Genomic DNA, 27,583 nt, shown 5'->3' with positions numbered 1-27,583 from the left:
TAATCAATGAAGCTGTCCACACTGTAAATTAATATCTTTTATGTCCTATATAACTTATATAGTTCATACACGTGCACTTTGTTGCTTATGATGAATTCGAATTTAGGATGCGTGCACTGAACAAAACTGAGATTTCCGCAATGACTAATCTGAGCACCTCTGATAGGCCATTGTGTTCATAAACTCAATAGAATCACGTGTGATTGGTTCTAATGTGCAATGCTGTAAAATCACATTAAAATAAATATGTGAGCAGCTCTAAATTTAATACAGAAACCACACTTTTCACGTAATTTTCATTTTCAATAGTTTCATGTTTCAATTATTATAGCTTTATTGAAAAACCAAGGTTTTTTTGGCACAATGGGGGTCTCTTAATGCTAAAGAGAGGTCCAGGACCTTGAATCAACCAACCCAACACTCATTGCCCCACCAACACTCGATGATGGTGAGATAAGATCTCTATGTGGAGTGCAGGCTGTTGTCAGACTCCTTATGCATGCAACATCTTTAAAATCTTTATTTTCCATAATAAGTTCAAACAAGTTATTTTAAAATATAAGAACAAATGACAAATTGTGAGTGGGCTGCTGCTACTGAGTACACATATAAAAGAATACATAAAAATTACAAATGAAATCAAACAATGCCACTAAGAATAACTACTCAGACAGTATTAAAGACATTTTGTATTCTGTGTCATTATACTATGAGCTGTAGGACTGAAATGCTTGACCTTATTGACAGTGGAAGGCATGCCATAAACAGTCAGGTTATGGTATAAATAGTCAAGTGAATAGCTGCGTTTATGTTAAGTAGCCTAAATCAGTAAAAGTATCACAATGTATTTCTTATACAGGAACGGTACCTTTTACACAAGAAAATTATTCAAGAAATACATAAATTAATAAATATGCTGCGAGTTTAAACCCCCCAATGGTAGACCCAAAGTTACACACTTGGTTGAAAGAGTACTCGGTCTCCGACTGATCACCTAAAGAAAGAAGGTAATATCAAGACACAAGTTAATAGAAGGCTCTGGTCTGGTTCATTGTACAGTTGCTCACTGTAGTAAAGCAAATCTTTACATGCATAGTTGTAACATTTTTTCATTGAACATAGTGTATGTATGTAGAAACAGTCAGGTCCATAAATATTTTGTACACAGGCACAATTTTTATTATTCTAGCTGTTGACCAAAACATATTCAAGTTACAGTTATATAACAAATGTGGGCTTAAAGTGTACTCCCTGTGCTTTAATTTGAGGGTATTCTCATCACAACTGTAGTGAAAGTAAAGTGAAGTAAAGGTTAAGTAATTACAGCTCTTTAATATGTACCTCCTCCTTTTTTTTACAAGGGAGCTTAAGTAATTGGACAGTTTACTCAAAAGCTATTTCACAGACAGATGTGGACTATTTCTTAGTTATTTATACATCAGTTAACCAGGAAAAAGGTCTGTAAATGATTTTAAGTGTGCCATTTGCCTTTCCATCATGCAGACAAATAGCTCCCCATGCAGGTGAGACAGACAATTGTCAGGCTGCAAAAACAAAACAAATCCACCAGAGAGAGGCCAAATCAACAGTTTGGTACATGTTTAAGAGAAGACTTCACCAGATAAAAATACAGCGGGCTAACCACAAGGTGCAAACAAGGCCAGAATTAGACTTGTCAAAAAAAAAAAAAAAACCCTTCCAAAAAAAATCCCAACTTCTCGAAAATCATCCTTTGGACGGCTGAAATTAAGAACTATTAACTTGTACCAGAATAACAGGAAGAAAAAAGAATGGAGAAGGCTTGGAACAGCTCATGATCCAAAGCAAACAACATCATCAGTGAAACATAGTGGAGCAGTGTGCTGGCATGAGCATGCACGAAGAGGACAGAAGCAGCCAGAAGAATACTAAAGTGTAAAGGGATATACTGTCTGCCCAGATTTAGACAAATGCAGCAAAGTTGATTGGGCAGTGCTTCATTGTCACGAACGCAAACACAAACAGAGAGATCCAGATGCAGTGTTTTATTAGGGGAATCCAAGAATCAAAATCCAGTCAGGCAAAAGGTCAATATCCAGAAAAGCAGTCCAAAACAAGAAACACGATAAACAATAGGAACACGGAAAAGCAGGGTGACTTAGGCTACGTTCACACTGCAGGCTGAAACGACCCAATTCCGATTTTTTTGCCCCTATGCGACCTGTATCTGATCTTTTCATGACAGTCTGAACGACACAGATCCGATCTTTTCAAATGCGACCCAGGCCACTTGGGTATGTGGTCCTAAATCCGATACGAATCCGATCTTTTGAAATGTGACCTCAGTCTGAACGGCCAGGTCACATGTATCCGACCCGTACGTCATTGATACACTACAAACGTCATAATCCTGCGTTGAAGTAGGCGGGAATGAGAAGATAAACAACAACCATGGCGGACGATGCTGCTTAAATAACTTTAATATTGCTAAACGAGCTCCGTTGTTGACTACACTGTTGTTATGACAACCATGTTTAGCTACTTCCGCAAACAACGAGTGACGTCGTTGGCCGTTGAGTACTCTTCTGTGCATGCGGATCACTTCTGGGTCATTTCACGTTCACAAAGGAGATCACAAAAGGTCGCATTTAATTGGAAATGTGAACGGCCTTGCAGAAAAATCGAATTTTTAAAAAAAAAAACGGAATTGAGCATTAAGCCCTGCAGTGTGAACGTAGCCATAGACCAAGGACTCCATGAAAATGATAGAAACAGACAAGGGTATATATGGACAGGTGAAAACGATGAAAGTGGGAACAGCTGAGTGCAATTAACAGGTGTGCAATTAACAGTGATGAATCCAGACAAAGGCTTGTGGGAAATGTAGTACCTGCAGTGGGGTGACTATATGGGGAAGTGAGACCACTAGTGGACACCCAGGGATAGACAGACCAGACACTGTGACATTCATAGAACAAATGGATGATGATCCAAAACATACAGCAAATGCATCCCAGGAGTTTTTTAAGGTAAAAAAGTGAAATATTCTGCAATGGCCAAGTAAATCTCCTAATGTCAACCCAATCAAGCATGCCTTTCACTTGCTGAAGACAAAACTAAAGGCATAAAGACCCACAAACAAATACCAACTGAAGTTATCAATAATATCTCTAATGTTTTCAACTACTTGTAAATCATGAGAAAATTCCCATTCTGAACAGTGACACGGGACAGTGAAGTCACCTGTCAATGACGTTAGTTACCCTTTGTTACCGCCTTTACCGCCTTTAGAAACCACATGACAACTGTTTTCGTGGACAAATGTGGAAGTAGCTTCGCGACAAACTTCAACTAGAAAGAGATGCCGATCTCGCTTGTGTTTTACTCGACAGGTGAGTTGTTTTGATTCGTATCTTTACACAAAACATATGCAATTATAACGATCAACAAGATTAGTTTTATGGGGCATATATGCCAAACGCAGGGTATCGCATCTCTAGACCCACGCGAGGACGCGTCTGATCCATCGTCTGATCGCGTCTTTGCACTGACTTTGTATGTAATCTACTCACGCAAATCGTTGAACTCGCGTTAAATCCATGATTTATCTTTCCGTCTGATTGATGGCCGTCAGCGGCTTGATAGAAAACAACACATTCCATCATTCCACGCGATTGTTATGGTTTTGATATTGCGCCCTCTCATGGCAGGTCCTACAACCTGTACCTTTAAGCAAAGGATTCTCAACAAAATATATATATATATTTTTTTTTTTTTACATTTTATTTATGATTATATTTGTTTGTCCAATTACATTTGTGTATTAAAATGGTTGTAATTCCTAAGCATTTGATATTTTTGTTCAATCCCTTGATTGAAAGCTCAAAGTCTGCACTTCAATAAAATCTTGATTGTTTCATTTTAGTTCTATTCTGATAGCATACAGAGCAAAAATTAAGAAAATTGTGTCAGTGTCCAAATATATATGGACCCGACTCTATATGTATGCGTTTATATATATATATACTACTAGATATATCTACTAGAAAATGCAATACATCCATCATGAAAATAGTTGTAACATTTGTTAGTGGTTACTATGACCTTTAATTAGACAATAGTGAGTAATATGATTAATTAATTGAGGATGCCAATTGATGGCAAAAAAATACAGCATGGCTTTGTGTCAACAACATACAAAAAACAAGATAAAATATTAATAAAAACAAAAAGTTTGTGAATTATACGTTTTGTTATTTATCTAATAAAAATTGCATTAAACTGCACACCATCACCTTTACATTTTTCTGAATGTTAAAATAAAATCTTACTTGTTTGGTAGTAATCATACACTTTGACCACTGCTGGCTTGAGATTCTTCACTGGAAGAACCTGTTTCATTTGCATCTTGTAATTCATAGAAATATGTTTTCGAATCTGCAGGAGGATAAACAAAAAATACATATATACAGTACCAGTCATGGAAATTATTGAATACATGTTAATTATATAAATGTTATTATTTACTTACCTCTGTTAAATAAACTATGACATGGTCTTCTTTTGTGTCAACCCGCTCCACATAGTTCTGAGCAAGGACTGCCGAACTAATTGACGTTGTAAGCTATAGGGAAAATAGAATTACTAATATGAAAAAATGCTGATGATGACAAGGTGTTTTTTCAGTTTTTGCAAAGTAAAGCTAACATGAAAAAAAAAAACAGTAGTAAAAATGTGTAAAAAAATGTGTGTCTTCTTAATGCACAATAACTTTATACACCTAAACTTACCGATGATGTGTCAGCTGTGAATCCTGATAAAAGTTTAATATCCACAATGAGCATGTTAGTCGTCTCCTGGGGACCATGATATCTTAAAAAAGATAAATGTACTGCCCTGATTTAATGCTTATTATGATTTAAATTTTATCCAAGCAATTCTAGAATTTTACAACTAAGAGTGTCACATTTTTTGGCATTAAATAAAGAGGTATCTATATATAATAAAAGAAACAGTAGCTATAAAAAAATCTAAATCTGTTTTTACTTGACAGTGAAGTTCAAAAGGAAATTTTGTCCCAGTGCTTTGGAATCTCCCTCAATCTTTGCATCAATGCTTAGTGTTTTAGCTTCAGTAGGAGTGGGGATGTTGTAGAACTGAGCGACCTGAGAGAGTCAACATGAACAAAAAAAAAAAAGAATCATATCACAACAGAACAGCAGCAAAATGCTAAGAAAGAAAAGAGAGAGATTGAGTCAATGAAGCTGAATATACTACAGACCTGCACAGACACACAGGCTGAGCCCTTCACTTCAATGCTGTATTTGGCTGGGACGTCCTGCAGCTGCTTCTCCTGGTACAGTAACTTGTTGTCCTGATTGACATCAAAGTGGTGAGTGTCTGCTGCTGACTGTACAGTCACTGTGCTGGAGCCGTCAGAGCTGAACACTTTGGTAGCGTACAAAGACAGAGCCTGAAGAGCCACCACTGTGTCCTGAGAAATAAATGTGTTCAGTAATGTGTCTTTTACCCATTATTCAGCAATCATGTGTTTGATTTGAGTAGCTTGAGTCACCTGTGTGGAGGAGAATCCTCCATAGGCATTCTGCTGCTTCACAAGCCAGCTGACAATCCTGTTAGCAAAGCCCAGATCAGCTGTAGTGAGTGAATCAGCAGAGAGAACAGCTAGCAGCACATATGAGCTGATCTCCACTGCCAGAGAATCAGAGTCATCAGCAGATGCAGACTGAGACCAGTGGAGACGAGACCCTTTAGGACACATGGACAAAAGAGACATGGTAACTCAAAAAAAAAAAAAGAAAAAAATGTTCACACACACACACACACACACACACACACACACACACACACACACACAGATATAACAAATCTCTTACCCTCTGAAATAGCAACATCCTCCAGTTTCTTGAAAAGCTGCTGTCGAGTGTCTGTGTCTTTAGCCAGACTGAAGGTGTAGGCGAGTAGAGCAGTGGTGTAAGTGTTTTTGACATCCTCAATGACGGACTTCAAGCAGGACAAACCTTTACTGACGACAGGGTCCTGAGACAAAAACAGAGAAACAGCAGCTGTGAGTAATTTTACTATGAGATTATACTGTGTTTCCTGTAGATGAACTTACTGTGACTGGAGTTTCTAGTTCAAGTAGTGATGCAGTAATGTAGGCTGTGATAGTCACATCATCATTCACTCCACCCTGCAATTTTATATTAGAGGAACATTAAATAAAAAATTTTTGTTACATATAGATTGTTTCTGTGATAATGTTTAGTGACCAATAGCACACCTTCATTCTGTTGTGGAACAGTCTTCCCTGTTGGATAAAACAGCCGTCTGAATCCCGTCTGCTTATTAACCATTTCTTTGCACTCTGAGTAATTTGTGGATCAATAAAAATGTATTTCTGTGCTTTGCCAAAAGACCTCAGGACAAAGGCAGTCAACCTGGTGGTTTAAAGTTTTAAATTAAATAATATCATTAGTTGTTTGAGTTGATTAAATCTGTACATAAAATATTAAAAATAAATACCACCTATCTGCTTACTATTTTAACTTTGTAACTATTTAGAAAAAAGTGAGAGTAAAAGGTTACAAATATTTACCATGTATTCTCATCTCCATGTCCAAATGTGCTGTATCCACCACTAGTATGTCTGTAGTTCAGTTGTCTCTGGTATCCTGTTAAGTTTGATAGTGATTAAATGTTTAGGTTGATTAAGTGTGTCTGACGTCAAAAGTGTCTAGACTTATTTTCTTGACCTGACTAATTTCTCTCACCACTCTTAAGGAAGCCAGTGGCTCTGTCTCTGATGGCTGAAGTGAGCTGCTCTGTGTTTTCCAGATACTGCAGAATGTAAATATTGGGAGAAAGAATAGCCATGTTTTGTTCTCCACAGCCGTACGGCATTTGTAGTAATCTGTGAAGATTTGTCAGTGCACGACCCAATATGTCCCCTACAAACCAAACACCAATGAAACTTATTACATTTTGAAAACCCAAACACCAACATATAATTTCTGCTTGTGTATGTCAATGTTACCAATGACTGAAACAGTAGATCTGGCTGATCCCTCTATAACATCTTTAGGAAGATTCAGATCCACTTCCTCTGTGAGACTGTCGCCTATGAACCAGAGAGACAGAAACACATATCAGTGATCAGCAGAGAAACACTATAATGCTAAATATTGTCTGCAGACAAACCCTTTGGACACAGTAACCAGCTGTAGGTCTCTGTCTTCTCAGTTCCTTCAGCCTGCAGCATAAAACAGTAACATCGACACATCATACTGACATGAGCAGCATTAGGATCATGAAGAAATGACGTCTGAGAGCTGTTTGACGTGGGCTGACCTGTACAAGCAGACTTCGTGTGACTGTGTCAATGCGTCCTCTCTCTGGCACGCTCACAATCTCATTGTCACACACAGTCTGGGACGACTCAGCCTCTGCACTGACTGTAATATTCAAGACTCCTACAACACAAGACATGGTGTGAAGATACAAACATACACAAACACCGAGAAACAATGATTCAGACTGGAAAACTCACCAAGAACAGAAGGAGTGAGGATCCATTTAAAGGTTTTTCTTCCATTAGCACACAGACAGGATGAATACTGTTCCTCAGAGGAGGCTTTGAGAGTGTAGTCTGAGGAAGGAGCTGGAGTCACTTTAACCTGTCAATCAAACACACATGATTAGTGGCATATTTGATATGATTGGATAAGACTGAGTCTGAAGTCTCACCATGATGCACTTGGACAGATAGTTAAAGACAGTAGCCTTCAGCTCAAAGATCTCCCCACGGATGATGGAGTAAGGCAGAGAGAGCTCCAGGAAGAAGGGCTGGAAAACTGTCAGCTGAGCAGGAGGAGCCAGACCCAGACCTTCGGAGGACAGACAGAAGGCCTCCGTCTCCCAAGAGGTGATGGTGTCAGGAACTGTCACAGGAACCTGAGCTGATCCAGAGTCTCTGTGTTGATATTACACGAGTATTTGATTGGCCTTTTAATATGCTGTTTTGCTTTTACAAAATTCAGCACATATATAAAACACTGGTAATCTGATTCACAGTAGGTCTCTAGTTTGTCTAATTTTCATCAATCTGAATGAATCTAATGAAAGTTCTGTTTATATGAATCTGAAACAGTCCAATTCACACATTCGTTTACACGTGAATTTATATATTCTTAGACTGTAAAAAATTAATCATCGGTCTTGTAATTTTCATTAAAAAAAATTAAGGTGATAATTTAAAAAAATGGATTTCATTAAAGAAATTGTGATTCAGTGTTGTATAGAAAATGTTGAAGACTTTTTACTAATAAAACCTACCTATTTGTGCACTGTAAGTCGGTTTGGATAAAAGCGTCTGCTAAATACATACATTTATTTATTTTAAGAGAATTAGCTCAATTAGGTGATTGTTAGTTCCCAGCATGCTTTGCATATGGCTGGATATGGAGAGTAAATTTAGAAATTAAATGCTATTTTATGTTTTTGAGTGAAGGGAAGGATCTATTATTGTTTAATGTTCAGTTATGTTTGACAATTGTAAGAGTTTCTGTTACATTGAAGTTTCCATTGCACAGTGCAATCGTTACCACTGTGCAGAAGAGTAGAGCTTATGGTTATGGATAATACTCCTCTAAGACATCAATCCTTGTTTAATGAGCAGTAGCTTTGCTAGTGCTAGTGCAGTACTTTTCCAGTATTTCTCAAGTATTTTCCTGCTTGAGCTGTTTTGCTGTATGCAGTATTGTAAATGTATAAAATAACAAAATACAAACAGACCTCACTCAAAATCACAGACTTTTTTTCAGAATAAACTTAAAATAAATGAAAACATTTCCCTAACTGTATTAAATTCATTGTGTCATAGATTAATTAATTTAGGAGATTTCAAATTATTTATTCAGTTAGATTCCATTAAAAAAAATCAAAGTCTGAAAAAATACTTAAAAATATTATGTGTAACATTGTTACCTTAAATTTTTTAAAGTAATTAGCTCATTACATTTTTTACAGTGTAACAAAAACTCATTGGATGTGCAGTGCCAAGAGAAGCATTACAGTTATTGTGGGTTTTAATATGATATTAAATTATGTTGACAGTTGACAATATTGTCACTAACCCAATTGAAGCAAGTTGCCAAATCCATGTTTCAGGAAAGACAGTACGAACTGTCACTTCAACTGAAGAGTCTCCCTCATTCATATTCCAATCCATTTCAGAATTATCAACTGAAATAAAGCACAGGTAAAGATGTGACACTTAAATCAGGACATGTAGCAATCACATTATATACTTTCTGAAATATCTAAACTATATTCTGTGTTCACAACATTAAACCCTACAATATGTTATTTTACAATGACACCATTTTCCCTTTTATTGTTTATACTGTAAATCTGCTTTTTTAAATCATGGGGTCTATTAATAATTTATACATAAAGAAGTTGAATCGAACAAAAATGTAAATGAAAAAAGTGTAAAAAAAAGAAAAAAACTATGTTTGTATTCTAACATATCAAATAGTATGAGGGGCCATCCAAGCCATAATTCATTCTGGCACTCTCACACTTACATTCTCCTTTCACATACTGCATTTTCTGGACTATAATTCACACTTTTTTTCATAGTTTGGCTGGTCATGCGACTTATTGTCAGGTGTGACTTATTTATCAAAATTAATTTGACATGAACCAAGAGAAATGAACCAAGAGAAAACATTACTGTCTACAGTCGCGAGAGGGCGCTCTATGCTGCCCAGTGCTCCTGTAATCTACACTGAGCAGCATAGAGCGCCCTCTCGCGACTGTAGACGGTAATTTTTTTCTCTTGGTTCTTGGTTATAAATAAATGCGGCTTATAGTCCAGTGCGACTTATATGTTTTTTTCCCTCGTAATGACGTATTTTTGGACTGATGCGACTTATACTTAGGTTATAGTCCAATTGCATTCACACACTTACATTCTCCTTTCACATTTATATATTCTTGGATTCACACACATACATTCTCCGTACAAATACATATATTCTTGCATTCACACACATACATTCTCCTTACACATACATATATTTCTACTCTCACACACACATAAATTCTCCTTTCACATACATACATATGCACACATACATGTATATAATGTATGTATGTAAGAGAAGAATTTGTATATGCGAGAGAGAGAGTATAGTGGAAACAGAGAGAGTATAGTGGAAACAGAAGGAGTATCGTGGAAACGTAAGGCGTTTAGATGAAACGGAATACGTTTAGTTGAAACAGGGTCACCGGGACAGGTCTTGATCAGCATGGCTGAGGTAGATGAGGCAGCCGCAGAAGTATTTCAGCAAGCTATCTGGGTTTAAAAATAAATAAATAAATAAATAAATAAATAAATAAATATTATCATTGTTACATGGCCTCGTCCTTTGAGCGAATTGTGATTGAGGACACGGGCTCAGCCTCAGTCGTGTTACCAGATAGACTTATTATAATTAAGCGTCCAAGTGTTTTATTTTTTTAATTATTTTTTCACTTAATTTAGGAAGTGAATTAAATGGGAGGTTGCAAGTTAGGGACAGTGATATCTTTATATTATTTCAAATCATAATTATGTAATTAGGGTGAGGTTAATATGGATGTATTTCTGAGGAGAACTGACTGTCTTCAGAAAAGTTTCGATGGCATTTTCTTTTTACTCTTAAATACAATACACCTCTTATTTGTTAAATACACATTAAAGGAGTGTTAATTAGCGCAGCTCTGCATGCAGCAATAACTCAGTGCTAGACTAGTGTTCTATAAGCAACACCCGCTGTCAGAGATTGAATTTGCATTTTCATCAGAATCAGAAAGAGCTTTATTGCCAAGTGTTTACACACAGAATAAATTTTATCAGGAGCTTCCAGTACAGAAAGTACAAACATAGTGCAGAAACACATATAATTAAGGTAATAAAACTAATAATAATAAATAGTAATAATAAAATATTCATTCAGCCCATCTGATGTTTTTGTTTTGTGCACTTGCTTCATGTTGCATATATTTTTGTTTGTTAGTTTTTTCAAGGTTAGTTTGGCCAGTAACAGAGCAAAATAAACATTTAATAAATGTAAAAAAAGAAAAAAAAGAATAAATTGGCAACAAGAATGAGAATCGGCTCATTTGATTGTAAAATAAATAAAATCCTGATCAGTGCATCCTTAACTGGAATAGTTAGACCTACCTGAAAGACCTGAAAAAGCATGGTTCATTTCAGTTTTATCTTTGAACTATTGTACCTATCTGTGCAAAATGGTTATTATTTATTACAATACAATGTTGGAGTCAACAATGAAAACAATAATTCTAATTTATTGATTGATTGATTGATTGATTGATTGTGGCAAGTACTGTGAAAATTGTGTCAGGGCAAGTAAAGAAATTCAAACCACTGACCAAACCGGACCAGTAGTACATTTCCTTAGCCTAAAGCCCTGTTAATACCATCAGTGTCTTAACACTTATACACAGATCTGTAGAACACATTTAAAGTTAAAGTTAAAAACTTAAAATATGTACTTGAAAAGAAAACAGGAAGACTTTGAATAGCACAACTGTAAAATTGTGAGGAAGAGCTGAGTCTTGCACATGTATTTCCTGGTCTGAGAGTGACTTCCTGCTTAAACAGGAAATAATGGATACCAAAAAAGGTAAAAATATATGTATGTAAAAGGAGAATATATGTGTGTGAGAGTAGAAATGTATGTATGTGTAAGGAGAATATATGTGTGTGAGAGAGAGTAGAATTTTATGTATGTGAAAAGAGAATGTTAGTGTGTGAAAGCAAGAATATATGCATGTGAATGGAGAATGTATGTGTGTGAGAGTCCCAGAATGAATTATGGCTTGTACGGCCCCTCATAAAATAGTGTGTAGAAACAGATACACTGTAATTTGTAATCAAAAGTATAATAATAAGTAAAATAAGAATATAAAAGCCAGTAAACTAAACTTAAACATGTTATCTTCATACATTTACACTTTTCTCACATAATAAATGGGCCTTTACAATTTGGGTGGTGCAGCTCTTTCGAGCAGTTCCTTGATGTCACAAATTTTGAAAACTTCTGATTTTACAGATCAGACAACTGTCACAATTATCACAAAACAAATAAAGAGTTATACATATGTGCTCTTGCAGTGAAAAAGGGCTTAATAATGGTGAATTCCAGTCATATTAAATTATTGAGAGCAAATGTATGTCTGAATGAACTCATACATATATACAGTAACAAATATTACCTGAATAATAATAAGTTTCCACATATATTAGACACAGAGAGACTCGCACAGCCAGATTTGTTGCCATTTTCAGACCCACACTCTATCCAACAACAATGATGAATCACATGTAACAGAAAAAAATAAATAAAAAATAGTTGTAGCTCTCAGATTAAGAGGCATTTTAAGCACATGCATTGATATATTTATGCATGTAGTTACTCACCTAATCTACTGCAGTTACACATATTAATCCATTTGTTACCTTTAAGGATTCATAGGCTTTGTCAGCTTGATGGGGACTCTCAACCTGCCACCCCAGACACTCCTCTTCATCATCTTCAACGCTGTAAGGATAATCTGATACTGATTGTACTGGCAGCATATTGAAGATCTGTGATGAGAGCACATCCACAATAAATAACCATCATCTCTAGAGTCTACTAACTGTTGTACACATGTTCACGAGAGAGTGGCATTCCAGAATATTCTAGTCTCTCTGCTAGTCTAGTTTTTAATTATAGCAGAAGAAAAACAGTCATCTCTTGGCCTATAACGAAATTCTCCATCTTCTATTCCGTGACCGGTGTTTTGTTTTGTGCTCTGCTCTGTTCTTCCACATTCTGGTGTTTACCTACATCATCCGCTAAAACGCCACTCTTTTTTTGAACACATTTACAACAGCAGAAGCTAGAAATTATGGTTTATAAAGTTGTAAATACGGATATTTTTCTTATACAAATGCATCAATTCACTTCAGAACGTCTTTGTTAACCCACTGGAGCCATGTGGAGTACTTTTTATGATGAAATGGATGCACTTTAATTTGCATCAAAATTTAAACCCTTAAACAATGATGATGAACATAGTAGACAATAGCATCGTAAAGCCTTTACACCTTGTCTGTATCCAGACGTTTTCCTGGCTTCAGGATCAGGACGCTCTGATCGACAGCACTGAGGCCGCACAGTGAACCAGGCTGAGCTGAGAGCTGGAGAGTGTTTTTCTCACCAGGAACTGCTCTAGCAGGAGAAAACTGCAGAGAAACCTGTGATGACAACAGTAGGGTGAGTCATTTCAGTATTAAATCAGAATGACCGTGATTGTGTAAATAGGCAGATTTTTTTTCAGGGTGCTTTAAAAAAAAAAATGTATACCTTGTTTTTGAAACACTTTTCAATGTCATATTTTGTGCTATGAGCAACAACATTTTCACTGGGCAGAACACAGTAGGCCAGAATCTGCACTGCAGGAGCTAGATCTGCACCAACAGACAGTTTGAATGACATTGTGCCACTTGCTGCTCCATTAGAAGACTTGACTTCAACCTTCTCATATCCATGATGAACGATCACTCCTCTGGACAAGACCTGACAGATAGATGACACTCCAATGACAAACTGACCAGTGCAGCCAGTTAATACTGTTAACAAACAATGATTTCAACAGTGTATCAATGAACATACTGCACATTCTCACCATATAGACAATGTCAGTTTTGAAGTCTTTAGCAGTCTCTCCAATAAAATAATACTTGATGGTCACTGTAAACTCAGCATCACACTTTAATGGTTGCTCAATATTTTCTATAATCAGTTCACTTAATGATGGGGTGTATGGAGTGGCAGGCCGGAAAAGATTAACTGTTTTTCTGTCCGTAGAGAAGTATGGTGTTTTGTAATCATGATAATGAAATGTTGGATACACACTTGCCTGAAAAAAAGAAAAAGAATGTGCCAATATTTTCATGTAATGAAAACATTAACTGATCAAACACTTGTTGGATGAGCAGCAACTGTCATACCATCAGAGTAATGTCTTCTTTAGGAAGACTAGATGTATTAAGAGAGAAGCTGGCCAGTCCATCACTGTCTGTAGTGAGATTTAGGAGCAGTTTTGAGGGCCAGGTTCCCTCCAAAAGATAAACCACTTTGTTTTGTATTGGTGCGCCTTTGAAATTTGAGAGTTTGATCTGTAAAAAATAAGGTTTTGAAGGAATAAATAATTCTGTACATATCAATTAATGCTGTTAAACGGAGACAACCTGATTTTAGACTTACTTTTCCTTCTATAACTGATCCATGTTCATATGTTTTGGGCAGGTCAGTAAGAGTGCATTTGCCGATTTTAATAAGTGAGAGAAATAGTTTCAGATTTTGTCATGGTGATCTCTGTGAAATACAAATAGATGGTGAGTGTGAAACTTGCATTTTAATGAAATCAGATTTTAAAACTCATTTCAGTAATTAATAGTTCACCTGTTCCTTCTTCTGTCACTGTTGCTTCAACATGAAGATAATTTTCTAGTTGATCATGATATTTAGAGTTTAAAAAGGCAGATAGATCTAAGGTATGGATGGCACAGCCTGTCCTTTTCATCTAATGGAAATGAACGAACACAAACACAATACCTTAGAGTAATTTAATAATCTGGATTTAAGAAATAAATGTCACATGCCACTTTTGGTACTGCACTGACAAACCTCAGTGGTTTCATTCACACATATTGGACTGTGTATATCACGACACACTTTCACCCATGATTTACCAGATAAAGGCTGCCCGTATGTGTATCTGTAAAACATGTACAAGTCAAAGATGGACTTTATGCTTTTAATATGTTTAAGTAAAGATGCTACTTACTTTGCACAAACTTCAACTGCCATTGACTCATCATCTATACTCACTGTCTTCGGTGCTGTCACAGTAACTTCAAACTTAGGCAAAACTACAGAGGACGAAAGTTATAGTTATTATTAGTCGCTATTATTTGTCCCATGCAAATACTGCAAATAATTTGTTATGACTTACCATATTTTTTCACCTCAAAATCATGGGAGATCATCCTGTCACCAATGTAAGCCTTCAGTTTGTACATGCCTTGACAGCCTTCCGGGTTTAATTCATAAGAACGCTGCAGAATCCACCTTGTTGAAGAAACATTTGTCCATTGACCAATTCTGTTACCTTTACTGTCCTATTTAATACCAAACACAAAGTGAAGTTAGTAACAGCCAAGTACACATATTCTGCCCAAAAAATAAAAAATACATAATTACCAGGGTTGCTATGTTTTCACAATAAAACTAAAATTATTATTATAATTTTTTAAAAATAAAATAAAATATTTTTTTTTGGCTGGGTTAAATTCACATGCCAAAATATTTGTATTTTATGTCAGGTATTGGTGTCACTTAAACCCGCAAAAAAGAAAAACAACCCACAACAGTGTTAAAATACTCTGCAACATTGATAATTACGGAAAACACAATAACTGCAAAAATAAAAGTCAGTATTGTGCTTGTCATGAATACAGAAGGAGGTTTTGTGTTCTTACCTCAAGTATCACTGTACTATACTGTAAGAAAAGCAAAGTGTAATTAAATAATTTGTAGAATTTACATGACTAAAAGCCAACATGTTTGTGTGTTGAACATATTTAAAAATATGAGATAAATAAAACACGACCTTCTGATCAAGCGGTGAAAAGTTTTTATCCATGGTAACAACTCTAAAATTCACTGTGAAAACAAAAATGTGTGACAAACATAATTATAATGTTTTTTATTGTGATAACCAATATTTCAGATCTGCTAATCCTGATTGCACAATCCAGTTTGTCCTGAATTGAATCTTGGTTTATCTTGCTTAAAATGTTTCGATGCTCATGATTCACTCAAGATTATATTCATTATCTTACGTTTCACACTGTGCATTTCTAAGTCCTGAGTTTAATGTTCTATTTGCCTTTTTGTGGAGTCAGTGTCATTGACTGCATGAATACACTAGCATGACGACCTGTTTACACAACGGCTCCCGCTCTGCACATCCTCGTTTTATTGCAGACTGTACTATGTTTTCCTGGATGGACGTTTATGGTGACTAAAAAGATAAGAACAAAACATACTCTTCCTGTGTGTTTTCAAACACCATTTGACATTTTTTATCTCAAAAGCTAAAACGACTGTTTATACAATGCACGGTATATCAGTGACTGTCCGAAGCTCGAAAATAAAGAGGCACGCGATTGGGCACCTTTTTTTTTTATAAGCACTGCATCGTTTTACACTACACATTTGACACTTTGTCAACATCAGCATTCACCTTTTTTAAAACTTTGAACAATTCACAGCTCACCTGTCTGTCCTGGAATATAGATGGGTTTATCAGTCTGGATAAAGGTCAGAGGATGGTAAGATCTGAACATGACTTTTCTGTCTTCAGACATCTTTAAAGACTCTCCTTGAAGTTCTACCTTCATTTTCTGCACAGATTCTGCTTCTATCAGAGGAGCCTGATGAGAAATATTATCATGTATTCACAACCTCTGTAAACAGACCATCTCAAAAAACTAGATTAATTATGATGAAACAAATATATTTATTGTAATGTGCTGATGGCAGACCTTGAAGTTAAAGCAGCGGTGAAACTCTTCCTCAGCTTTCTCCTGCAGCAGTAAAGTGCTCTGATCACCATCAACCAGATAAATGTTCATGACAAGGCTTTCATTGGGCTTGAGAACACTTGCACACAGTCTGGCCTCAGATCCTGACTCGATCACTGCAGGAAACGTCACTGTGAAAGATCTGTAAAGATATGATAAGGCATTCAATCATTTTAAGTAGTATGATTTTTTTTTCTGAAATGGATTTTATCGCAAGACATCAAAGTTAATGTGTTGATCTAGTTGACTCTTTTTTATTTATATATTATTTTATATATAAAATTTTTATAGAAGCACTACTTACGGCCCTGACATTTGTCCATTGACACAGACAAGAAGGAGAGAGAACAGAAGGAGCTGTTTCCAACAGGGGCTAATGTTCAGATCCATGATGACGAGTGATATCCAGGTCTTGACATGAACTGAGCCGTCTCTTATAAAAGGAGTCGCATGCTAAAGGTGGGCCATCAAAACATTTATATTGATCACTTGATTAATGATTCAACCATGCATGTAGGCAATAACGTTTGAAAACCTGTGGAATATAAGTACTACTAAAACCTGAAAAATACATCTGTGTTACAGTAAATATTAAAATAATTATTTATGCAGTAAAAAATAAATGACACATTATGTAATAAATACTTATACAGATATTTATAGAGATGTTCCGATACCCTTTTTCTCTTCCCGATACCGATTCCGATACCTGGGCTCAGGGTATCGGCCGATACCGAGTACTGATCCGATACCTGGGTGTGTATCTGTATATACAGCTGTATATACTACTAGCCCTGTGTAAATTTCTAGAATTATTTTATGGTGTGCTCCAGACTTATCCCTTGATAAAACATGAACAAATACATGGTTAACTACTGTATTTATTACAGTATTTTTATTATCTGACATGAATTTGACAGTAATATTATTTAATTTCTTAAGCGAAAAAGAACTTCAAATGCAGCCAAAAATCTAACACCGCAAACTAAAAAAGGTATTTTAGTATTTTAGTTTTACAATATTAGTGTATAAAAAACTGCAACAAATAAGTCTAGGAATATAAAAAATTCTATATTAATCAGATAATCTCTTTACAACAAAACAAGTAAAAAAACAAGCAACCGTCTAGGCATAATTATTATTATTAATAGAGACGTATTATTACTACATAGAGACGTAGCTAAATCTACTGTAGGCTACAACAGTAGCTTAATATATCGTCAATTTACTCGCTATGAAGATCTTTGAGTGTCTGTGTTTATGATATGACAGTTTTCTCAAATGAAACGTTAAATTCTCATGAAGTGACGGTTTATGCGTTCATGTCCTCATATAGTGACACACGGCAGAAGCCACAAAACAGCGAGCTCCCGTGCATCTGCGCCCGTCTCCCACAGAGATGTAGACTTTGCAGGAGTAATATTTAAATAGTATTTTGCAGTTTAATATTCACAGACACTAGTATATATATTCGGCTACAGTCTGGAGCCCTGCGCTTAGACTAACACGGAAGCGACTGAACGCAGCTGCGGGTAACGAATATACTCAAACTTACTACCGGTTCTACAGAGACGCTGGTATCATCACATTTTAAAATTTTCAGCACCGTCTTGGTAGTGAAGTGCCAGTACTTGTGGCATCCCTAGTCGCCGTTTTACTGTCTGGTTGGTCCAGTCTGAAATACTGCTAAACAGCGGACATACTGCTAACCACTGATCTGTAATATAGAAGCGGCTTCACTGTCTGTTGGCAGTTTAGAACGCGATGAGCGATCCAGTCATATATAGATCAGTGCTGCTAACGCGTTTTCATTTCTTCTTCGCTGCTCTAAACAGGGGTTGCTTGTGGCATTACAGCACATCGTCCTGTGTTTGCAATGCATTCTGAGCAGCGAAGAAGAACCGTGCAGCGGTTAGGCAAAGCTAGCGTTCATAACTAGGTCTTGAAAATGGTATCGGATCGGTATATGGGTTCATGTACTCCAATGTCCAGGCCAATGCCAGAATTTGTTGTGGTATCGGAGATATTTCCGATACTAGTATCGGAATCGGAACAACTCTAGATATTTACAAAACATTTGACGGTTTAACAACTCAAAGTTTATGATGAATTTATGTTGCCATTATAAGAGAACGTTTTTATTTATTTTTAGATTTTATTTTATATTGTTTTTATCAAACACACCCTACAGAAAATTGTAAAATATACACATCATCATCATATGAACAAACCACACACACACACACACACACACACACAAAATACTCCTAGGGCTCTTTCCAGAGTCAACAAACAATACTGAAATCAAGGATCAAGAATCCCCTACACCCACTCAGAGTAAATGTTTCTTCATATCTGCAAATCCTTCGACCTCTTCTAATATAGCTTCTGAAACCTCAGCTCATTAAAATTATGCATTTGTATTACATTCCAAAGAGCTGCGTTATAAGCATTACAGTGGAAAATCATGAACGTCATGATAAAGTTCATCTGGAAGAGAAGACAAAAATGCTGAAGACCTCAGCTGTGTGGGAGCACTTTAAACTGAGTGAGGACAAGACAAAGGCAGTGTGCCATATATGAGAATTGAAACTGGCAAACCACAATTTTGAAAAATTACCTGAGCTCTGTAGTAATATAATGTTGGTATAAATATATATATATATATATATATATATAAACAAGTATTTATAAACAAGCTGCTTTTATCCGCCATGTTAATCAGTAATTTTACACATGATACTAATAATAATCGGTCTATATTAAAAGTATTGTTCTTAACAGACCTGTGTGTTTTATATCACGAGTGTAGTTTCATTCTCGGATCATATTATCCCTACCCCCATGAGTGCACCGCTTCTGGATGGTGTGTTCCCCAGCAAACAGGAGTAACTAAATTACGTAATTTAATTATGAAATGAATGTAACTGTAATCTATTACAGTTACTTAGAAAAAAATGTGGAATTAAATCACAGTTAATTATGAAAATTTTAATGATTACAAAGGGAGTTGCATCTTAATATTTTCACACATACATATTTAAAATATGAGACACCAATGTTTCAGGAGTTGAGGACACAGAATAGGACACATGCTTATTCGATAACTGCTTCATTTCCTATTTTGGTTTATGTATATTATTATTATTATTATTCTTTAATGCATTGTTAGATGCCAGTGTTTCCTGTCATGACTATGCAAAGATTTAATTAAAAAAAAAAAAGCTATTAAACTTTATCTTATGATTTTAAACATGTATTTAACCTTAAAAAGTAAAAGAAAAAGTAAAAAGAGCTGCTAAAGTCCAATTCTGAGGTGGTTGTACTTTACAATTAAATTATTATAACCTTAATTCAAGTGAAGAAGGACTGACAGTAATCAGTGTTGAGTACCACTGTAACATTAACCCTGCCTGCTTTAAATGTTTCAAAAGTAAAGTAATTTGTTTACATTACTATAGTTGTTATATTACCACAGCAACTATAGAAATACCACAAAAAATTAATTAAAGTACTTTACTATAGAATGGTTTAAAAACACTAAAGGATTTACTATAAATTACTATAGTATTTTTTCCATGTGGGTCTGTGTGTAATAAGCAGAGTGTATGGTTGTGGATGCGTTGTGGACCCACCTATACGAACGCACTCTTTAAATACCAAAAAAAAGAAAAGAAAGGCAACTGAAATAGACTGTGCAACTGACTAACTAAAACCTGGTCTAAAGCCAAGTCCATTTTCAGTTGCCTCAAAATAGCAACACGCTAATAATGCGCCTGAACACACCTCGTTTTCAGGCCAGCATGCCCATGAGCGCACAAATGCATTTGCTATTTAAACAACGTGACACAGGACATGAAAATGATAACTGCGTCGGGCTGAAACTATCAAAAAACACTTCACATTGTGCCTGGCACCGGGTGTATGATACAGCCATATATGTCTCTGACAGTGCCTGTAGTCCCATTTAGCAACTCATTAGCAACCTGATTTTTTTAAAGAAATGTATCAGTTTAAAAATAATGAGTGGGGTGAAACTGGTGTGTTTTATGTCATATAATAAAACGTGAAAGTATCTTGAGCTTGTGTGAACTCCGGACCTTATTTTAGGGGATTTAGGGGATTTAGGGGATTTGGGCGGCAGTGGCTCAGTGGTTCATGTAGGTTGTCTACAAACTGGAAGGTTGGTGGTTCAATCCCCGGCTCCACCTGACCAAGTGTCGAGGTGTCCTTGAGCACCTTGACACCTAACCCCAGCTGCTCCCGACAATCTGGATGGCGCCTTGAATGTGGCATAATGGTTAGAGAGTCGGACTCCCAATCGAAAGGTTGTGAGTTCGAGTCCCGGGCTGGCAGGAATTGTGGGTTGGGGGAGTGCATGTACAGTTCTCTCTCCACCTTCAATAAACCACGACTTAGGTGCCCTTGAGCAAGGCATCGAACCCCCAACTGCTCCCCGGGCGCCGCAGCATAAAAAAAATGGCTGCCCACTGCTCCGGGTGTGTGTGTGTGTGTTCACTGCTCTGTGTGTGTGCATTTCGGATGGGTTAAATGCAGAGCACAAATTCTGAGTATGGGTCACCATACTTGGCTGAATGTCACGTCACTTTCACTTAAAAAAGTTAAGTGTACAATATAATAATAACCAAACTCACTTTCAAAAAAACCATTGACTCTGAGAGAAAACCCGAAGTGCTAAAATGCTTAAGATAACATTTATATGGAAAATACTGTTGAACCATGTTTTTTTAGGCTTAACAGTGCCGCAAAACTACTGTGGTCAAGTGAGCCACAACCTGGATTTTGCAGCACTTGTATGGCCCTGTACCAAATGTCACCCTTAACCCTTGCAGCCTTCTTCTGAGACCACACTTTTGCAACAAAATGCCGCTTTGACTGCTGGGCAGGGGCGGAGTGGTTCAACATCAAAGAAAAAGTGTCAGATAAAAGGCTAATGCACTTATTGCTTTTAAGAAACTAAAACTGACACAAAGGAGAGTGGGCTTGTGATGGCAAGCAAAAGACATGAAGATAAAAGTGGCTGGAGCATTTTACTGTTACTCATAAGTGTAATTAAAGTATTGTGAAACTGCAGCTTCATGCTAAAGCAAAATAAATATGATCTGCATTCTTCGAGTCAATCATTCATTCGTTATCTGGCTCGGCTCAGTGTTCATCTTCAGTTCTCTCTTCACAGCAGTTCAGTCAGTGTACTGTTTGAGTACATGAATTACTCCGGGATATTGGTTTGTTTGAACTCAGAGGGAGTGTCAGCCACATTAAAAAAGTTAACAGCTTAAGTCATTTGTGGATTAATGCGTATTGGAGACGCAAACCGTTTCAAACGATTCAGTTTGATTTGGTGAACTGGTTCAAAAAGTATTTTTGGACCAAAATGTATTTTTGATGCTTCAAAAAATTCTAACTGACCCTCTGATGTCATATGGACTACTTTGAAGATGTTTTTATTGTCTTTCTAACTATAGATAAGCAGAGTCCCTTTAAAGGAGGGACTGAGAGCTCTCGAACTAAATCTAAAATATCTTATCTTAAATATGTTCCGAAGATGAACTGAGGTCTTACGAGTTTGGAACGACATGAGGATGAGTCATTAATGACATAATTTTCTTTTATTGGGTGAACTATCCCTTTAATGTCGCCTATGTGTCCATTAAAAGTACCATTCTGGCAGCGAAAACGATCCGGAACTAAATTAAGATTAATGTTTTGGCATATGATATGTTTATTTACTAATCAGATAAGAGTAAATGGAGAGTCAGCGAGAGCCTCACGCTTGCAAAACTCAGTCAGTGAGAGAACCATGCCAAAATTGTAAGTGCAGAGAAAAGAAAGGTGTACATATCGGTTTATTTAAGGAACTTTTTGCCCCACGTGCACAACACGTCATTTAGACATTTGCAACAGTAAGTTTTTTCACACACACTGTTGTTTTCACTTGCAAATCACTGTTCACAGACTTGCGGTACTTCTGACTGTATTTTTAGGGAAAACAACAAATAATTTTTTTCTCAGGCTTGAAAGGCAATTTACACCTTCACAAAGCTTACCTTTGCACATGCAAATTTAATTTACGCTCAAAGTTTTTTTGTACACTTCCACAACTCATACCCTCCGTATGCAAATCTATTTGGCATTAATATACCTTCATAAAGTAGCGATCCTAGATTTGGATTACATTTGAGAGCTATTGAGTAAGAAAATGCAGTAAAAGAAGTAGCCAATAAAGTGATTAGTCTGATTAGTTTGACAGACACACAGACACACACACATACATAATCAAATTGAAAATTTCTGTTGTATCAGGTTTCTAGATTCTATGTTTATGTTTTTTATTGTTATATATTTTTGCATTCTGCTCTTTTTATGAAGATTTCAAGTATTTTATTTCATACAAAAATACATTTATTTCGATCCTCTGATGAAAAAAAAAAAAAAATAGAAAGCATCACATAATTTGTAATGATTTTACTGCCTGTAATGGAAATTGTATTGGGTTTAAAGGGATCATATGATGCAATTTAATTTTTCCTTTCTCTTTGGAGTGTTACAAGCTCTTGGTGCATGAAGATCTGTAAAGTTGCAAAGACTAAAGTCTCAAATACAAAGAGATTGTAGTAAATTAGCTCAAAAGGGAAATGTATATAAATAATTACAATTAATTATGATTAATTACAACTATTTATATGAGCTGCCAGTAGTAGCAGAATTAAAGTGCCATCAACTTATCTGTTCGTCCAGTAAACATTTAGTGTAATTTCATATAAAATCTAAGAAAGGATATTTTTGTGGCCACAGAAAACAACCTTCATACAGTAGTCTAATAATGCATTAGAGCATATAGCAAGGATCAAATCATAAAGGGACAATTGATTTGCAAGCCAGAATCAGAAATGCACAAGAGTTTTATTAACTAAACAATAACACAAACTAGTCTAACAACACTAGAAAAACCCCTCCTTGAACTGCCACCTTAACGTGGTGGAGGGGTTTGAGTACCCGAATGACCCTAGGAGCTATGTTGTCCGGGGCTATATGCCCCTGGTAGGGTCTCCCAAGGCAAACAGGTCCTAGGCGACGGGTCAGACTAAGAGCGGTTCAGAAACCCCTTATGAGGAAATTAAATCATAGGACCGTGACGTCGCCCGGTATGGTGCAGCTGGGGCCCCACCCTGGAGCCAGGCCCGGGGTTGGGGCTCGTATGCGAGCGCCTGGTGGCTGGGCCTCCCCCCACGGGGTCCGGCCGGGCTCAGCCCGAAGGAGCGACGTGGGGTCGCCTTCCCGTGGGCTCACCACCTACAGGAGGGACCATAAGGGGCCGGTGCGTAGAGAATCGGGCGGCAGTCGAAGGCAGGGGCCTCGACAGCCCGATCCCTGGACATGGAAATAGCTCTAGGGACGTGGAACATCACCTCACTGGCGGGGAAGGAGCCCGAGATTGTGCGTGAGGTTGAGAGGTTCCGACTAGCGATAGTCGGGCTCACCTCTACGCACAGCTTGGGCTCTGGAACCACACTCCTCGAGAGAGGATGGACTCTTCACCACTCTGGAGTTGCCCATGGTGAGAGGCGGCGGGCGGGTGTGGGTTTGCTTATAGCCCCCCAGCTCAGCTGCCATGTGTTGGAGTTTACCCCGGTGAATGAGAGGGTCGCTTCCCTGCGCCTTTGGGTCGGGGATATGTCTCTCACTGTCATTTGTGCCTACGGGCCGAACGGCGGTGCAGAGTACCCGGCCTTCTTGGAGTCTCTGGGAGGGGTGCTGGAAAGTGCTCCGACTGGGGACTCCGTCGTTTTACTGGGGGACTTCAACGCCCACGTGGGCAACGACAGTGACACCTGGAGGGGCGTGATTGGGAGGAACGGCCCCCCTGATCTGAACCCGAGCAGTGTTAAGTTATTGGACTTCTGGTCTAGTTACAGCTTGTCCATAACGAACACCATGTTCAAGCATAAGGGTGTCCATCAGTACACGTGGCACCAGGACACCCTAGGCCGTAGGTCGATGATCGACTTTGTGGTCGTTTCATCCAACCTCCGGCCGTATCTCTTGGACACTCGGGTGAAGAGAGGGGTGGAGCTGTCAACTGATCACCACCTGGTGGTGAGTTGGATCCAATGGCGGGGGAGGAAGCTGGACAGACTCAGCAGACCCAAACGTACTGTGAGGGTCTGCTAGGAACGTTTGGCCGAGTCTCCTGTCAGAAAGATCTTCAACTCCCACCTCCGGCAGAGCTTCGACCGGATCCCGAGGGAGGCTGGAGATATTGAGTCCGAGTGGACCATGTTCTCCACCTCCATTGTCGAAGCGGCCGCTCGGAGCTGTGGCCGTAAGGTCTCCGGTGCCTGTCGAGGCGGCAATCCCCGAACCCGGTGGTGGACACCGGAAGTAAGGGATGCCGTCAAGCTGAAAAAGGAGTCCTATCGGGCCTGGTTGGCTTGTGGGACTCCTGAGGCAGCTGACAGGTACCGGCAGGCCAAGCGGACTGCAGCCCGGGTGGTTGGGGAGGCAAAAACTCGGGCCTGGGAGGAGTTCGGTGAGGCCATGGAGAAGGACTATCGGTCGGCCTCGAAGAGATTCTGGCAAACCGTCCGGCGCCTCAGGAGAGGGAAGCAGTGCCCTACCAACGCTGTTTACAGTAGAGGTGGGGAGCTGTTGACCTCAACTGGGGATGTCGTTGGACGGTGGAAGGAATACTTCGAGGATCTCCTCAATCCCGCTGTCACGTCTTCCATTGAGGAAGCAGAGGCTGAGGGCTCAGATGTGGACTCGTTCATCACCCAAGCTGAAGTCACCAAGGTAGTCAAGAAACTCCTTGGTGGCAAGGCACCGGGGGTGGATGAGATCCGCCCTGAGTACCTCAAGTCTCTGGATGTTGTGGGGCTGTCTTGGCTGACACGCCTCTGCAGCATCGCGTGGCAGTCGGAGACGGTGCCTCTGGGATGGCAGACCGGGGTGGTGGTCCCTCTTTTTAAGAAGGGGGACCGGAGGGTGTGTTCCAACTACAGGGGGATCACACTTCTCAGCCTCCCTGGGAAAGTCTATGCCAGGGTACTGGAGAGGAGAATCCGGCCAATAGTAGAACCTCGGATTCAGGAGGAACAGTGTGGTTTTCGTCCAGGCCGTAGAACACTGGACCAGCTCTATACCCTCTACAGGGTGCTGGAGGGTTCATGGGAGTTTGCCCAACCAGTCCACATGTGCTTTGTGGATTTGGAGAAGGCATTCGACTGTGTCCCTCGCGGCGGCCTGTGGAGGGTGCTCCGGGAGTATGGGGTCCTGGTCCCTTTGCAAAGGGCTATCCGGTCCCTGTACGACCGGAGCAGGAGCTTGGTTCGTATTGCCAGCAGTAAGTCAGACTTGTTCCCGGTGCGTGTTGGACTCCGGCAGGGCTGCCCTTTGTCGCCGGTTCTGTTCATGATTTTTATGGACAGAATTTCTAGGCGCAGCCAGGGGCCGGAGGGGGTCAGGTTTGGTGACAACATGATTTCGTCTCTGCTCTTTGCGGATGATGTTGTCGTGTTGGCCTCATCAAGCCAGGACCTTCAGCATGCACTGGGACGGTTTGCAGCCGAGTGTGAAGCAGCTGGGATGAGAATCAGCACCTCCAAATCCGAGGCCATGGTCCTCAGTCGGAAAAGGGTGGCTTGCCCACTTCAGGTTGGTGGAGAGTTCCTGCCTCAAGTGGAGGAGTTTAAGTATCTTGGGGTCTTGTTCACGAGTGAGGGAAGGATGGAACGGGAGATTGACAGACGGATCGGTGCAGCTTCTGTAGTAATGCGATCGATGTACCGGTCTGTCGTGGTGAAGAAAGAGCTGAGCCGCAAGGCGAAGCTCTCGATTTACCGGTCAATCTACGTTCCTACTCTCACCTATGGTCATGAGCTTTGGGTCATGACCGAAAAGACAAGATCCCGGATACAGGCGGCCGAAATGAGCTTTTTCCGCAGGGTGGCTGGGCGATCCCTTAGAGATAGGGTGAGAAGCTCAGACACCCGGGAGGAGCTCAGAGTAGAGCCGCTGCTCCTCCACATAGAGAGGGGTCAGTTGAGGTGGCTCGGGCATCTGTTCCGGATGCTTCCTGGACGCCTTCCCGGGAAGGTGTTCCGGGCGTGTCCCACTGGGAGGAGACCCCGGGGAAGACCTAGGACACGCTGGAGAGACTATGTCTCCCGGCTGGCCTGGGAACGCCTCGGTGTCCCCCCAGAAGAGCTGGAGGAAGTGTCTAGGGAGAGGGAAGTCTGGGGTTCTCTGCTTAGACTGCTGCCTCCGTGACCCGGCCCCGGATAAGCGGAAGAAGATGGATGGATGGATGGATGGATAGTCTAACAAACATATAATTAGAATGTTGTGGAAAAGTTAGTTTGTTTCAGTAATTCAACATTCATTGCCAAAGAAGCTGGCTGTTCACCGAGTGCTGTATTAACAAGCATGTTAACAGAAAAAGTGTGGAAGAAAAAGATGCACAACCAACTGAGAGAACTGGAACCATATGAGGATTATCCAGCAAAATCGATTCAAGAATTTGAGTGAACTTCCTAAGAAATGGACTGAGCCTGGGGTCAAGGCATCAAGAGCCACCACACACAAACGTGTCAAGGAATTTGCTTAACCACAGACAATGTCAGAGGCATCTTACCTGGGCTAAGGAGAAGAAGAACTGGACTGTTGCCCAGTGGTCCTCTTTTCAGATGAGAGCAAGTTTTGTATTTCATTTAGAAACCAAGGTCCTAGAGTCTGGAGGAAGGGTGGAGAAAAACATAGCCCAAGTTGCATGAAGTCCAGTGTTGAGTTTCCACAGTCTGTGATGATTTGGGGTGCAATGCCATCTGCTGGTGTTTGCCCATTGTGTTTTTG

The 27,583-nt window shown here is 39.0% G+C and overlaps 1 pseudogene; it reads right to left on the bottom strand.

Annotated features, from left to right (window-relative positions):
* Positions 1 to 506: 506 nt before the first annotated feature.
* The window catches only part of LOC132108038 (alpha-2-macroglobulin-like), a 67,065-nt pseudogene continuing 39,988 nt past the window's right edge, over positions 507 to 27,583 (bottom strand).

The sequence above is a fragment of the Carassius carassius genome, chromosome 28, assembly GCF_963082965.1.
Source record: "Carassius carassius chromosome 28, fCarCar2.1, whole genome shotgun sequence".
NCBI classification, from domain to species: Eukaryota; Metazoa; Chordata; class Actinopteri; order Cypriniformes; family Cyprinidae; genus Carassius; species Carassius carassius.
This window is presented reverse-complemented; position numbering and strand designations above follow the sequence as displayed.